Below are 13,717 nucleotides of genomic sequence, written 5' to 3' on the forward strand. Positions count from 1 at the left end.
GTAGCAGCTTTGGAAAGGCATGACAAAGTTAACGGACCAAGTCCTTTTGAAAGTCCCGTCCAGGTGCTTCAATGCCAAAAGGGAGATTGGAAACAGCGAGCATGGAGTTACTGACATATTGTGCCTGATGAAACCAAACACCTTCTTTGGTGACATAAAGGACTCTCAATGAGAAGAGAGTAGTGAATATTGTATATTTTGACTTTGGTGTAGTTTCCTATAGTATCCTGCTAGCCAAACTGGTGAGATATGGTTTAGCTGGGTGGACAGTAAGCAGTAAGTTGAATGGGAAATTGTCTGGACTATTGATTTTAAAAGATTTTAATCAGTAGTGAAATATTAATGTAGTTGTCGGTAACTAGTGAAAGCCTTTAGGGATTGGTATTTGGGACATAAATTTTTAATGTCTTTTTTTAATTGCCTGAGTGGTGGGACACTGCAACGCATTGATAGGACCCTCATGAAGTTTAACAAAGGGAAGCGCAAAGTCCTGCACATAGCAAAGGAGAATCCTTGCAACAGTACTGGCCAAAGACTGAGAGGTTAGCAGGTGACCTTGCAGAAAAGGAGCTCGGGACCTTTGTGATACAAGTTGAATATAGAAGTACAGTGTGTCTTTGCGGCAAAGAGGGCAAATCCCATTGTGCACTATCTTAGCAAATATGCAGCCAGCAGGTCCAGGGAAGTGACTATTCCCCTCTATTTGGCACTTGTGAGGCTGCGCTGAAAGTTCTGCATTCAGTTTTGGGCTCCCTGTTACAAGAAAGGGTGACTTTCTGGGCAAGTCCAACTCCACTCACCAAGATGGTCATGGGGCTGGAGCACATGACACAAGTGAAAGATTATGGGAATGGTTTTTTTTTTCAGCCTGGAGAAGACAAAGTGAAGAGGAGATCTAGTTGCTGTACACAAATATCTAATGGGAGGCTGTATAGAAAACAGAGCCAAACTGCTCAGAGGGGTGCAGTGATAAGAGGCAAGAAACAGATATAGCTATAAGGATAATTGTAAATAAATAGTAGGGGAAAAAAATCTTCACTGTGAGGAAGATCAAACATTGGCACAAATGCCAGCGAGGTTATGGAATCTCCATCCTAGCGAATACTCAAAGCTCAAATGGAGTTACTCAAAGCTCAAATGGAGTGGCTCAAACCCAGGCAATCTGCTCTACCTGGTCCTGCTTTGTGTGGAAAGTGACCTGGAGAGACTGCCAGAGGTCTCTTCCAAACTGAGTCAGTGATTCTCTGATGGTGTTAGTCCCATAACAGGAGCACTGTGTGAAAGTAGAAGATGGTGGATTAGAGACCACCGTCAGAACAGCTGTTTTGGTTAGTCAATTTAGGTATGGGGTTACTGAGAATTTTTTAGTTGCAAGGGTAGACGCAAAGGTACTTTGGGATTAGTCTGAAGAGGTGAGCTAGTTTGCAAGAGGTAGGGGAAAGAACTGATGCAGTGGCTAAATACAGTACTGTGATGTTATTAAGAGTGTTATGGAGAATCCTGAATAGTTACATGCTTGTTAATGCTGTGCACATAAAATTACATGTTAGCAATCCGAGTACTTTTAGTTAAAGAGACCAGCATTTCATGATCAGCTGTGTTTTTGCACAAAGAGCCCTTCCTGAAAAAGTAGCAGGGAGAACAATCTTAAAAAGATGGTTTATTTAGTGAAGTTAATCTTTAGAGTTGTCATCTGAAGTGTGATGGTTTTTAAACTGACTCTGAATAAATAGTTTGTGTGGCTATTTGTTGTGATCTGACTGTAGTCAATGGCTTCCTTACCATAGCTTTAGCTCAGATGTTTAGCTATCCAGTATGACACCCAGTCTATGCTCACTGACCTGAACGTATGGTGCTGATCCCCTTCTTTTGTAGGAGGCCCTAATTAGTACTGCATTTCTCCACAAAATGCATTTTCTTTAACTGCAGAATAAAATTAATTAATTCTGAGAACTCATTTTCATGGTCACAAAAAATATCTCAACATATTCTTAGTTATTATCTAGAAAATGGATGCCAGCATCATGTTATAGGCCGTTTTTTTAAGTAAAAATATTTGTTGCAACTTGCAAAATCCTTTTTTGGGGTAGGATGCTAATGGACTTTGGCCGTTATTACATACCTAATAACTGCAAAGGACATAGCTACCTGACTTCAGGATTTTCATTAATAAAATTGCTATTCTCAGAATTCTCAAAAGGCTGTGTTAATGGCATCCTACAATGCTTCTCCACAAACCCATTTGTGTCGGCAAGCTTACAATACTGTTTCTGTCTCTGCTGACATATATTGATCCTAAGTTCTCACGACAGGGATAATGGCTTTGCTAACGGCATGGTAACTATCACAATTTATATCAGCTATAAATCATCCAGCATCTCAAGAGCATACAATCTACCATGAATGAGCTGAGTCCTAAATTGTAGCCCTGCTACACTTGTGCCAGTACAATAAACCTGTATCACTTATCTCTCTCCAACCCCCACATTTCAAACTGCTACAGAGGAAAAAAAAAAGACAACATATAACTGTAATAATTTACTTCCAGATATGTAAAAACACATCTAAGAATGGTCAGATAGCAAACTCCTTCCTGGGGTTGTTGGCAAAATAAAGTAAAATAGACACAGACTTTAAAAAAGGGCTGACAGCAAAGTCATTTATCTACTCCCTGTTTTTCAAATACACCTGTGGTCTCACCATGTAGGAGAAAAGACATGAGGCCCACAGAAAGCCACACATATGGACAATGCATTAAACTGAGCTTTTTGTCCTTCATTATGAGAAAGCGTGGCTGTCTTCAGAAGTGGTGTGGCACTTTCCCAGCCTGCTGTTGAGCAGATCTTTCACCTTGTGAAGGAGCCAAGGGACTCATCTAAATGGTGTTCTCACTGCTCCTTGCTCCCCAGAAAGATGATCTTTCCTGGCCAGGGCACAGGGCAGAGTCACCTGCATTCAGGGGACACAAATGCGGTCTCAATTTTACATAACTGCTTTAAAAATTCAAGCTGCCATGCTCCAAGATGCAAGGACTTCACTGAACCTAAGAAGCAACCTCAGCCAGTTCTAATCTCCATCCTGACTGTATTGTGTTTTATCTGTGCCTGGCATTGACAAACACAGTGGTTGTAAAAGCCTTCAGTAAAAGATGGAGGTAGGGAAGCTAATTAACAAAGAGTTTAACCTCAAGCTGTTCTCTGCTAAACATTTTCCTGGCATTTTTTCTGCTGGGGCAGGAATACTTCCGGAGTCAGGGCTGTTTCTATGATGCGCTCTGCCATGTGGGCTTTTAAATTAGTTGGTGACTGATCAGAGCTTCCATTTGCGTCTCCCATGAGCACTAGTAGTTATGAACAGTACACTTTGTCAGGGTTTCTCTTTGTAAAGCTGTATGTGAACTATTTAGTACTTAACCTATATTACACGCAAGAAATTATATTAGGCTCTTGTACATTTTAGCTTGTGGAAAACACAGATTAGTTTGCTAGATGGCTTATCAGTGTTGCAAAATTAAATCACTGTTTTGTGGGTCTTGGTGGAATTGGCAGGGCAAGCCTAGTTCAAATGTTTTGCAGAATCAGAAGCAGCAGTAGAACCAAGCCTGCAAAAACATTTGACATTAATATCAAGAAGGGAGTCTACATAGTAGACGGTTGTGGTACTGTCTTTTGGTGGTTCCATGGCAAGCTGGGTCCATGGAGAGTACTTTTAAATGTTGTGATATCATTCTTAGACAAGGAAAACCCAACACATCACCCACCCATGCTGCAGGAAGGTCTTCAGATAATTGAGGAGGATACTCAATTCAATCAGCAGGCTATATTATCCATAGTGTTAACACTATCCTTGATATGAACTGAACTAAGATATTTTGTAGGATAAGTGTTTACAAATAGCAATCGTATCTCCTGATCATTGCAAAATTCTAATATTATTTAGAAACATTTCTAATAGAAGTTGTGGCTGGTAGCATAGACTATGCATATAAAAAATTTGCACACAGTAACACAAATTCATCTGTTGAATAGTGAAACAATTGGCTAATTTTGTGCAATGTCTTTTGCTGAGGAAAGCCCAGAGAAACCATGAGAACTGCTGTGCTATATCAAATTACACGATTTTCACAAAGTCAGCCTAAGATTCTTTACTATTCTGACCAGAGAGGTGAAAGACAGAGTATGGGATTTTCTTACTTCAGGCATTGCAGAAAGTTGAGCAAAAATACTATTATGAAGAGAATGGTAAGCAGAAACCCAATTAACTTCCCTTCACTTTGGACCTGTGCAGTCATTTGTTTGATGTTAAATGCACTTTATAGGAGTTTTTTTTACTTAAACTTTCCCTGTGTAAAACCTGTTGAGCTGTTGAAGGCAGATTTCTTGGAAACAGAACAATTACTAGCTAAAATGCCCCCAAATTCACAACTCATTCTGTGCGTGACAGCAGGTGAGAGAGAAGTATGACATGACAGAGTTTTCTGCCCTTCTGTGTATGTTCGTTTTTAGAGTAATAAATAATTTTCTTCATAAGTGAATAATATATGATCTTTAATATTTTAATAGACCCTCAAACTCTAAAATACAGTTAATTTTGAAAAGTTTTACTCTTAAATATAATTAGTATATCTTTCATTACAAAGTTTCTCAAGACATTTCCTATTCCTTTTCCTAAGAAGTGCTCAATCAAACCCAGCTATTCTGGGACTGGAATCCAAGAACTGCTGTGTGGTAAGATTATGATACAGTGTGCTTGCAGTGGAATAGGAGCATCTTAGCTCCATAGGGTAGAACTGGTGTCTTCACAAAATGCTTTACATCTATGAAACATGGTACAAATTTTTTAAATTTTTTTTTTTTTTTTTTTTTTTTTTAATATTGGGCATTTGGAAAGAGCTAAAGCTTTTTTTCAAATCATTATTATTTTCCATCAAGATTGTTTTAAATAAATGTCATTTTTCAATAAAATATTTTCACAAAGAAAATACAGAAAGATTTGCAATAATTGCCACCTCTTTTTGTTTCATCTGCAAAGTCACATATTTCACTTTGAATCTTTACCAGCAGACTCTGAGGATAAATAATAGATGCTGTACTATTTGCTAAATGCTATTTTTCAGTTCTTTCTATTCCTGCAAATCCTGCCCTTTTTTAACATTAGGAAAACTCTATCGCTGGTATCTAAAAATATTTCTCAGCATTAAAAGATGATCTTCACTTTCCCTTACTCATTTGTTCTTGACTAAAGTTTATGGGTGGATTTCAGCTGAAAAGAAATTAATACCAGTACTGGGACTCCCTTGATATCACTGTAAAGAGCTGTGGGTGGGAGGAGGAAGAAGAGAAAGGGATGATTGCCTCTCTATAAATAGAATATTTTCTCCACATCACTGATCCTGCAGAGATTTCTGTCAATGACAAAGACTCTGCTTCAAAAATTTAACAAACAGCCGCATTCCTGGCAGAGAGAAGACAATTGACAAATGGACTTGGGTTTCTGAAGCATTTAGTTTGGTAACAGATCTTTGGATACAACCTTACTTTTTTATTTATGGAATAAGTGCTCTTAATTTGATTCCCTTTTGTTATTTTTCAGGAGAAAATAAGTAATTATTTTCTAGGTGAAAGTGTTTGTATCACAGTTTAAGTGTCATTATTTTAGTAGGAGAATGTTGATGCAGGAGTCACGGACAACGCAGAGACGATCAATGTGATCAAGGGATTGCCAAATTTATTACAAAGCCTTAACTCCTTATATACTATTTCTTACATGCACTTACAGTGATTTGGCATATTATGATTGGATACATGTCTTGAAGACCCTTAGTGACTAACATATATTTGGTTAAGCACAGGTGTGAGAACTTGACCTCGAAAGCTTGCCAACAGTCCACAGTTCTCATTAACTCAGTGAATTCCAGCTTCTTCTTATCTTGCTTGCTTAAGCTTCTTTAAGCCTCTCACGGCCTTGCTGTATCTTTCAGGATTATTCAGAGTTTATGTACCAATTATCCATTCTCCCGTGAGAACACTGTCTCCACAGGAGAAAGTAGATGTCGTTGAAGTACTATCTGACTAACCACAGACCTTTTCCCTGGGCAAAGGACAAGCACAATGTTTAATGAGGAAACATGCAAAATCTGAGACACAGCTGATTTCCATGAAGAGAACAAACCTTCTCAGGCAGTGTTTCTTTAAGAGTGTGTTGGTACATCCCTTCCAAATGTCTGTTACGGGATTGTATACTCAGTCTTTCAAGTCTCCAAACCCAAAGTAAATTTCTTTATGGAAATCATTCATAAATTAATGAGTCTTATATTGTTATATAAACACTTTTGCCTAGAAAATAATCCAGAATAATAAATTACTGGATTTCCTAGGGGAACATAAGGCAAATTCAATATCCAGGATTATGCACAAGGTCAGATTATGTAACCTCCTGGTGCCTCCTAGTCTTAAAATCTATGCATCCTTCACAGTATCACAGTATCACAGTATGCTAGAGATTGGAAGGGACCTCGAAAGATCATCTAGTCCAATCCCCCTGCCGGAGCAGGAACACCTAGATAATGTTACACAGGAATGTGTCCAGGCGGGTTTTGAATGTCTCCAGGGAAGGAGACTCCACAGCCTCCCTGGGCAGCCTGTTCCAGTGTTCCGTCACCCTCACTGAGAAGAAGTTTCTTCTCAAGTTTAAGTGGAACCTCTTGTGTTCCAGTTTGTACCCATTACCCCTTGTCCTATCATTGTTTGCCACTGAGTAGAGCCTGGCTCCATCCTCGTGACACTCCCCCTTTATATATTTATAGACACTTATAAGGTCACCCCTCAGTCTCCTCTTCTCCGAACTATGGAGACCCAGCTCCCTCAGTCTTTCCTCATAAGGGAGATGTTCCATTCCCTTAATTATCTTTGTAGCTCTGCGCTGGACTCTCTCCAGCAGCTCCCTGTCCTTCTTGAACTGAGGGGCCCAGAACTGGACACAGTATTCCAGATGCGTTCTCACCAGGGCAGAGTAGAGGGGAAAGAGGACCTCTCTCGACCTACTAACCACCCCCCTTCTAATACACCCCAGGATGCCATTGGCCTTCTTAGCCACAAGGGCACAGTGTTGGCTCATGGTCATCCTGTCGTTTACTAGGACCCCCAGGTCTCTCTCCCCTACACTGCTCCCCTACACTAACAGGTCGTTCCCCAACCTATACTGGAACCTGGGGTTGTTCCTGCCCAGATGCAGGACTCTACACTTTCCCTTGTTATATTTCATCAAGTTACTCCCTGCCCAACTCTCCAGCCTGTCCAGGTCTCGCTGGATGGCAGCACAGCCTTCTGGCGTGTCAGCCACTCCTCCCAGCTTAGTGTCATCAGCAAACTTGCTGATAGTACACTCAATTCCCTCATCTAAATCGTTGATGAATATATTAAATAATACCAGTCCCAGTACTGACCCTTGAGGCACTCCACTAGTTACAGGCCTCCAACTAGACTCATCCCCATAGACTACAACTCTCTGGCTTCTCTCCTTCAGCCAGTTCGCAGTCCACCTCACTACCTGATCATCCAGTCCACACTTCCTCAATTTAGCTGTGAGGATGCTGTGGGAGACTGTGTCAAATGCTTTGCTGAAGTCAAGGTAGACCACATCCACCGCTCTGCCATCATCCATCCACCCTGTTATTTCCTCATAAAAGGCTAAGAGATTGGTCAAACATGATTTCCCCCTGGTGAAGCCATGTTGACTGCCCCTCATAACCCTCTTATCCTTGATATGCCTTAAGATGGCACCAAGGACAAGGTGTTCCATCACTTTCCCAGGGATGGAGGTGAGGCTGACCGGTCTATAGTTACCCGGGTCCTCCTTCTTGCCCTTTTTGAAGACCGGCGTGACATTTGCTTTCCTCCAGTCCTCAGGCACCTCTCCCGTTTCCCAAGACTTGGTAAAGATGATGGAGAGTGGTCTAGCAATGACTTCCGCCAGTTCCTCAGCACCCGCGGGTGCATCCCATCTGGACCCATGGATTTATGGATGTCCAGATTGCTCAACTGGTCTCTAACCCATTCCTCATCGACTAAGGCAAACCGCTCCGTTGACCTGACTTCATCAAAGGTCTCAGGGGTACAGGGCTCTTCAGGACTGCCTGCAGCAGAGTAGACAGAGACAAAGAAGGCGTTCAGTAACTCTGCCATCTCTGTATCTTCTGTCACCAGGGCACCCATCCCGTTCAACAGTGGGCCTACATTGCCTCTGGTGTTAGTTTTGTCTGCCATGTATTTGAAAAAGCTCTTTTTGCTGTCCTTGACCCTTCTTGCCAGGTTTAATTCTAAGGATGCCTTAGTCCTCCTAGCTGTCTTCCTACATCGTCTAGCAGCAGCCTTATATTCCTCCCAAGTGGCCAGCCCCTCCTTCCATGACCTGTAAACTCTCCTCTTCCACTTGAGCATACCCAGCAATTCCCTATTTAGCCACGCAGGTCTCTTGGCCCTCTTCCTTGACTTCCTACGTGTCGGGATGCTCCGATCTTGAGCACGGAAAAAGCAATCCTTGAATGTCAACCAACTATCTTGGGTCCCTTTACCTTCAAGCAGCCTTGCCCATGGGATTTCCCCTAGCAATTGCTTGAAAAGGTCAAAGTTTGCCCTGCTAAAGTCCAGGGTTGCAATTCTACTTGGTATTCTACTAGTCCTACCACACAAGATCCTGAACTCCACCATCTCGTGGTCGCTTCAACCAAGGCAGCCCTCAACCCTTACTGCTTCAACCAGATCCTCCTTGTTAGTGAGAGTGAGATCCAGCAGCGCTCCTCTCCTGGTTGGCTCATCCACCATTTGCAGGAGGAAGTTATCATCCATACACTGGAGGAACCTCCTGGACTGCGGCTGGGTTGCCGAGTGGTCCTTCCAGCAAACATCAGGGAAGTTAAAATCCCCCACGACGACCACGGCCTGTGACTGTGAGGCCGCTCTCAGCTGCCTGTAGAAGGCCTTGTCAACTTCCTCACCCGGATCTGCTGGTCTGTAACAGACACCTACAACAGTATCGCCCCTGCCAGCCTGCCCCTTAATTCTCACCCACAGACTCTCAACTCACTCGTCATCTGTCCCTGGACAGAACTCGGTGCATTGTAGTTGCTCCCGCACATAAAGAGCAACCCCACCACCCCTCCTGGCTGCCTGTCTTTTCTGAAAAGGACATAGCCCTCCATGACTATATTCCAGTCATGTGAGCTGTCCCACCACGTCTCTGTAACTGCCACCAGATCATAGTCTCCTGACTTAACACAGGTTTCCAACTCCTCCTGCTTATTTCCCATGCTGCGTGCATTGGTGTACAGACATTCCAGGGAGCGAGCTGAGCACACCTTAATGATTCACTGGCTAAGTTTCAGACTCTGATAATGAATGCCATCATATAATGCTAAATTAAGTTGTTCATAAACACCCCAGACAAGGGTTTACATTGTTCGCTAGCGCCCTCTCATTATAACAGTGACTGAAACCAACCTGGAAGACTCCTAAAGGGACTAGGATTACTCTATTTATTTTTGCAGTTATTTGACTTCCTTTGCCTAATAATCTATGGATTTGTTCCAGATCAGCTGGCATTAACATGGGGTTGGGATTGAAGAAGACAAGGCACAAGGAAGTGGAAAAGTGTTTCAGGGAGTGAGCGGCTCAAGGCAAGTGCAATGGAAAGGAACCTGGGTGTTGTGATTTGAGACACATGGTACGTTAGCATGAAGCAAAATACATGCAGGAAGCTAATGGAGCTCTCTTTAAGGAGTTAATTTAAATAAGCTGGATATTTCAACTACCTCTTTTAAAGGCTGAAAGAATTTGGTTCTAATTTCCAAGCAGGGACTTGCAGCCCACACAGCAGTAGGTCTTGATAATTATTAATTATATGTTTTTCCTCTGTTCTGTATGACATTGTTTGTAAAAGCTGTGTGATAAAGCTAGAATATTAAGAGGTTTATGTGCCCTGGCATGCCACCTAGCTGGAAAAAAGGAAAAGATTTAAAGAACAAAAGGATAATCCAAAGTATAACCTTGAATTCACATCCTGAGTGCACTGAAATCAGATTGCACTTGTCCAATGCACACAACAACTGAAAGAGCAAGTAGGTGACTTTATGGCTTAGCTACAATTAAAATTCACACACATTTCCTACTGACAGTTTGACCTAAAATGACAGCAGTCTGCAAAGGCAGGAGGCAACCTGCCCATGCAGGGAATTCTAGCTTGAGAATCTGCATTAGCTTTACCCTAGGAGAGACACAGACACCATTGGCTTTGGCCCAAACATTAGAGTATATTACAAAAAGGAAAGACCCGGGCACCATGGCAAATCCAAATTAAACAGCAAAAGTAAAACTTTGACATAAAGGTTTTGTCTCTACCTCATCTGCATTACCTAGTACGGAGCTGCACTACCCTCCTACCACAAGATCACTGCGTTCCTCTCCGAATGTGCACGTTAATCTAAAAACCCAGTCTTCTGTAAATGTGAACACTTATGCTGCACTTAGAGAAATGATGCCATCTCACCTATCTCCAGTTGCCCAACTCCCCCAGAAATCACTTTTTTCCCAATAGAAATATGAAACAACCTTGCTTGGAACAGAAGAAAAATGTCCTGTAAACCCTGAAAGCAGACTTTTTGCCACAGTTACAAGGAAAAAGTATCAGTGGATCTCGAAACAGCGAAGAGTACACATTACTTTTGACTTCTCTGAAAAATCAATTGGCCTTCAAGCCTCAACACACAAGGAAGAAAACTTATTTTCTTATTAACCATGTTTTGGTTTTCTTTTCAGGCTTGGAGCATAACGTCATTCTCTGTATGGTAGCTCCTACAGTGAGTGAATTATTGCAGTGTTGTTGGGGAAAGGGCCTGAAGAGGTTCATGCAGTAGAAAACCGATGTCAGCACACACTTTACTTAATGCTACCACACAACACAAGCACAGAATAACTCAAATTAATTTGGAAATCTCAAGCCTTTTTAGTCCTGCCCGTTTGACTAAAAACATAGAATGCTTCTAGCTCTTTAAATTGAAGAAAGTGGTCTCACTAGAGTAGCAAACTTCTGTGATAAAGACTTATGTACAAATCTGACTGGCAAAAGAGGAAAAAGAAAAGCAGTTTCATGAAAGCATAGATGTCTGCTGCAGAAGGTAGATTGGCTGGGAAAGCTGGTACAAGAATACAACACCCTTTCTAGTCTGAATAATACTTTAAACACAGGAGGTGTCCCTGAAGTCACAGCTTCCAGTGTGATGAGTGCTGCAAGGAGGTCACAGCCAGCTCTCAGAGCTGATTGGTAAATGAAAGAAATTATGAGTTCTGTGTCACCTTGCCTTGTCTTTGTCCTCTCCACATCTGTGTTTATCTATCACTTGTGCCTTTCTGATGAATCCATAGCTGTATTCTCTCTATGCTGAAGAACAGCCTTTTTACCCAAGTAGCATCTTTTGTTGCCAGTGAATATGGCAGCAATTATATGTATAAAAATACAACAGGTCTCAGCTCCTCCTCCTAGCGGCTAGAAACTGAAAACTGGTTAGCAGGAGCCCTGACACTCAGATTAGGTGCTGACAAAACCAACTGTCTTGGAATAGATTGCACCTAGGCCATTAATTGTATCTCACAAATAAAATAGCTAGCTAATGTGAGGAAACAGAAACTAGATAAAAATGGGAAGAGATTATTACTGCGCCTACCCACTGTCAGTCAACTGAGGCATCAACACTAGATAGAGCTCCTGCAGCTCATGAGCACATTGAGAGTAAAAGCAGAATCATAAGAGGAAAATCTGACAGCAAGGGAAAGCAGCAGTCTTAACATTAACTTTGGTGTCAGCCATGGTTTGGCCCTCAGTCCTCAGAAGAGCAACAGTTACTAGTGGAGTCTGTACGGATGTGCTTTAGAATAGGAAATCTCAAAGAAAGATGTTTTTCAGGTAGAAAAACTCTCTCTGCAACACAAAATCAAGACTGTATGTCTGTGTCAGTTCCTGGGAGCTGCAGGGGTGTAATTGCTTTCCCCTTTATGGTGGTTTATAGGAACACAGACCACCTGGAACATCAGGTCTGCTATTCCACTGCTTTATTCTTAGTGCTCAGACACCAGTTCTTCCTTAGCAGCTGCTCATAAACCTCCAGTAATTCACATTTTGTTTTCTCCTTCTTAGTTTAGTTAGATTATCATTTAGAAGCTCAGATGCAATTTAAGGTAAACAATTATAATTAATGCAGCATTAATTTATTTGTAATCCCTACACCCAATGTTACACTTCCAATTAAATATGCTGATAAAATACACAAGTGCTAGAAACATTAGTACAGGGCTATGTAAACAAAGCAGCCGGCACAAAGGAAGATTTATCTTGCTACAGTGTGTTATCATAGGGATTTTACTCAATTAAATTGAGCATGCAGTGAGAGCTCTGTCCACATCAATGAAGAAAATTCCTCAGCAAAGGGAAAACACCAGGGAACAAATGCAATACGCACCAACCTTTTTAACCAGTGTGCATTTCTGACAGTAGCCACCTGGACTCAGATGGGTTTTGAATAGTGTGCCTGGGTTATTATATTTCTGTTGTATGTCAGGGAGATTAGGGTGCTTTTAATTTTATGCATTTACAATAGTATTGTACAGAATCACGTACCTGTCACCTGACAGTATAAGAACACAAAGAGGTAATGGCAATAAGATCTTAATGCTTTCTTCAGGTCCTGAAGCCTTAGTGAGTTGGCTTTTTTTTTTTTTTTCACTAAAATTAATGTATTATATTGTAGTGCCAGAGCTGCTATAACTACAGCTATTCATAATAATCATTTGTGGCAGAAGAAGAAGGGTTACTCAGCTTTAATGTATGATTTAGCCATGAGAACTTTGGTGTTTGTTAATGAAGTTGATGCCAGTGATGACCTACTTTTAAAATAAGCCTTTTACATTGGTGAAGAAAGATGGCAATGTAGTAAAACCATGTTGTCTGGGACAACCAGACCCTCTTAGGTCTGGTTAGTCTCAACTATAGCCTTCTTACGGTATTATGAGCTAATCACTCAGGGCCTCTGTTCCTCAACTATACAATAAAAGTGATTTTTCTTTCCATAACTATTCTTTTTTTCTTGGCTTTTCAAGACATAGTCTGCATGGTGTAGGACCATATATTTTATAGCATTAGTACCTTCAAACATCAAATGTAGGATAAAGCATCTGGTTTTGTTGTTATTACTACAATAAAATAAACCCTATTTTAGATTAAGCCGGGGCTTCAACACAGATGCTAAGTAAGCCACCTATTTAGAGTTACTTTTGGATTAATATATATAATATTTTAAGTAATTCTAGCATATGAATGAACTGTAATGGCATTTTGTTCATGAAGAGTAAAATATTCAAGCTTTACTTTTCTAAGCTTCCTTGCCTTGGTTAGAGTGCTTTAGTACATGCTCCATGTTGCATTAATTTTTGCTATGCAAAGCATGGAGGGTGCTGGCTTTTCTTTGCCAGAAAGACAAATCCTGTTTTCTAAGCAGAGAAAGAAACTGTAATGTTCAAAGCTATTGCTTTGAACTACATGGCATCTCTGTCTCACTCATGTTTAGCACCATTTGCGACCTTACTGGAACCGGGATTGTGTAGGGGATTTTCCTCCCCTAGTGGGTAAAGGGGACATGCTGGGTGAAGGGTAGCTGGTTTTCACTGTTAAA

Source organism: Pezoporus occidentalis, unplaced genomic scaffold (genome assembly GCF_034315485.1).
Source record: "Pezoporus occidentalis ecotype Australia unplaced genomic scaffold, CSIRO_AGI_Poc_V1 ctg81, whole genome shotgun sequence".
Classification (NCBI taxonomy): domain Eukaryota; kingdom Metazoa; phylum Chordata; class Aves; order Psittaciformes; family Psittacidae; genus Pezoporus; species Pezoporus occidentalis.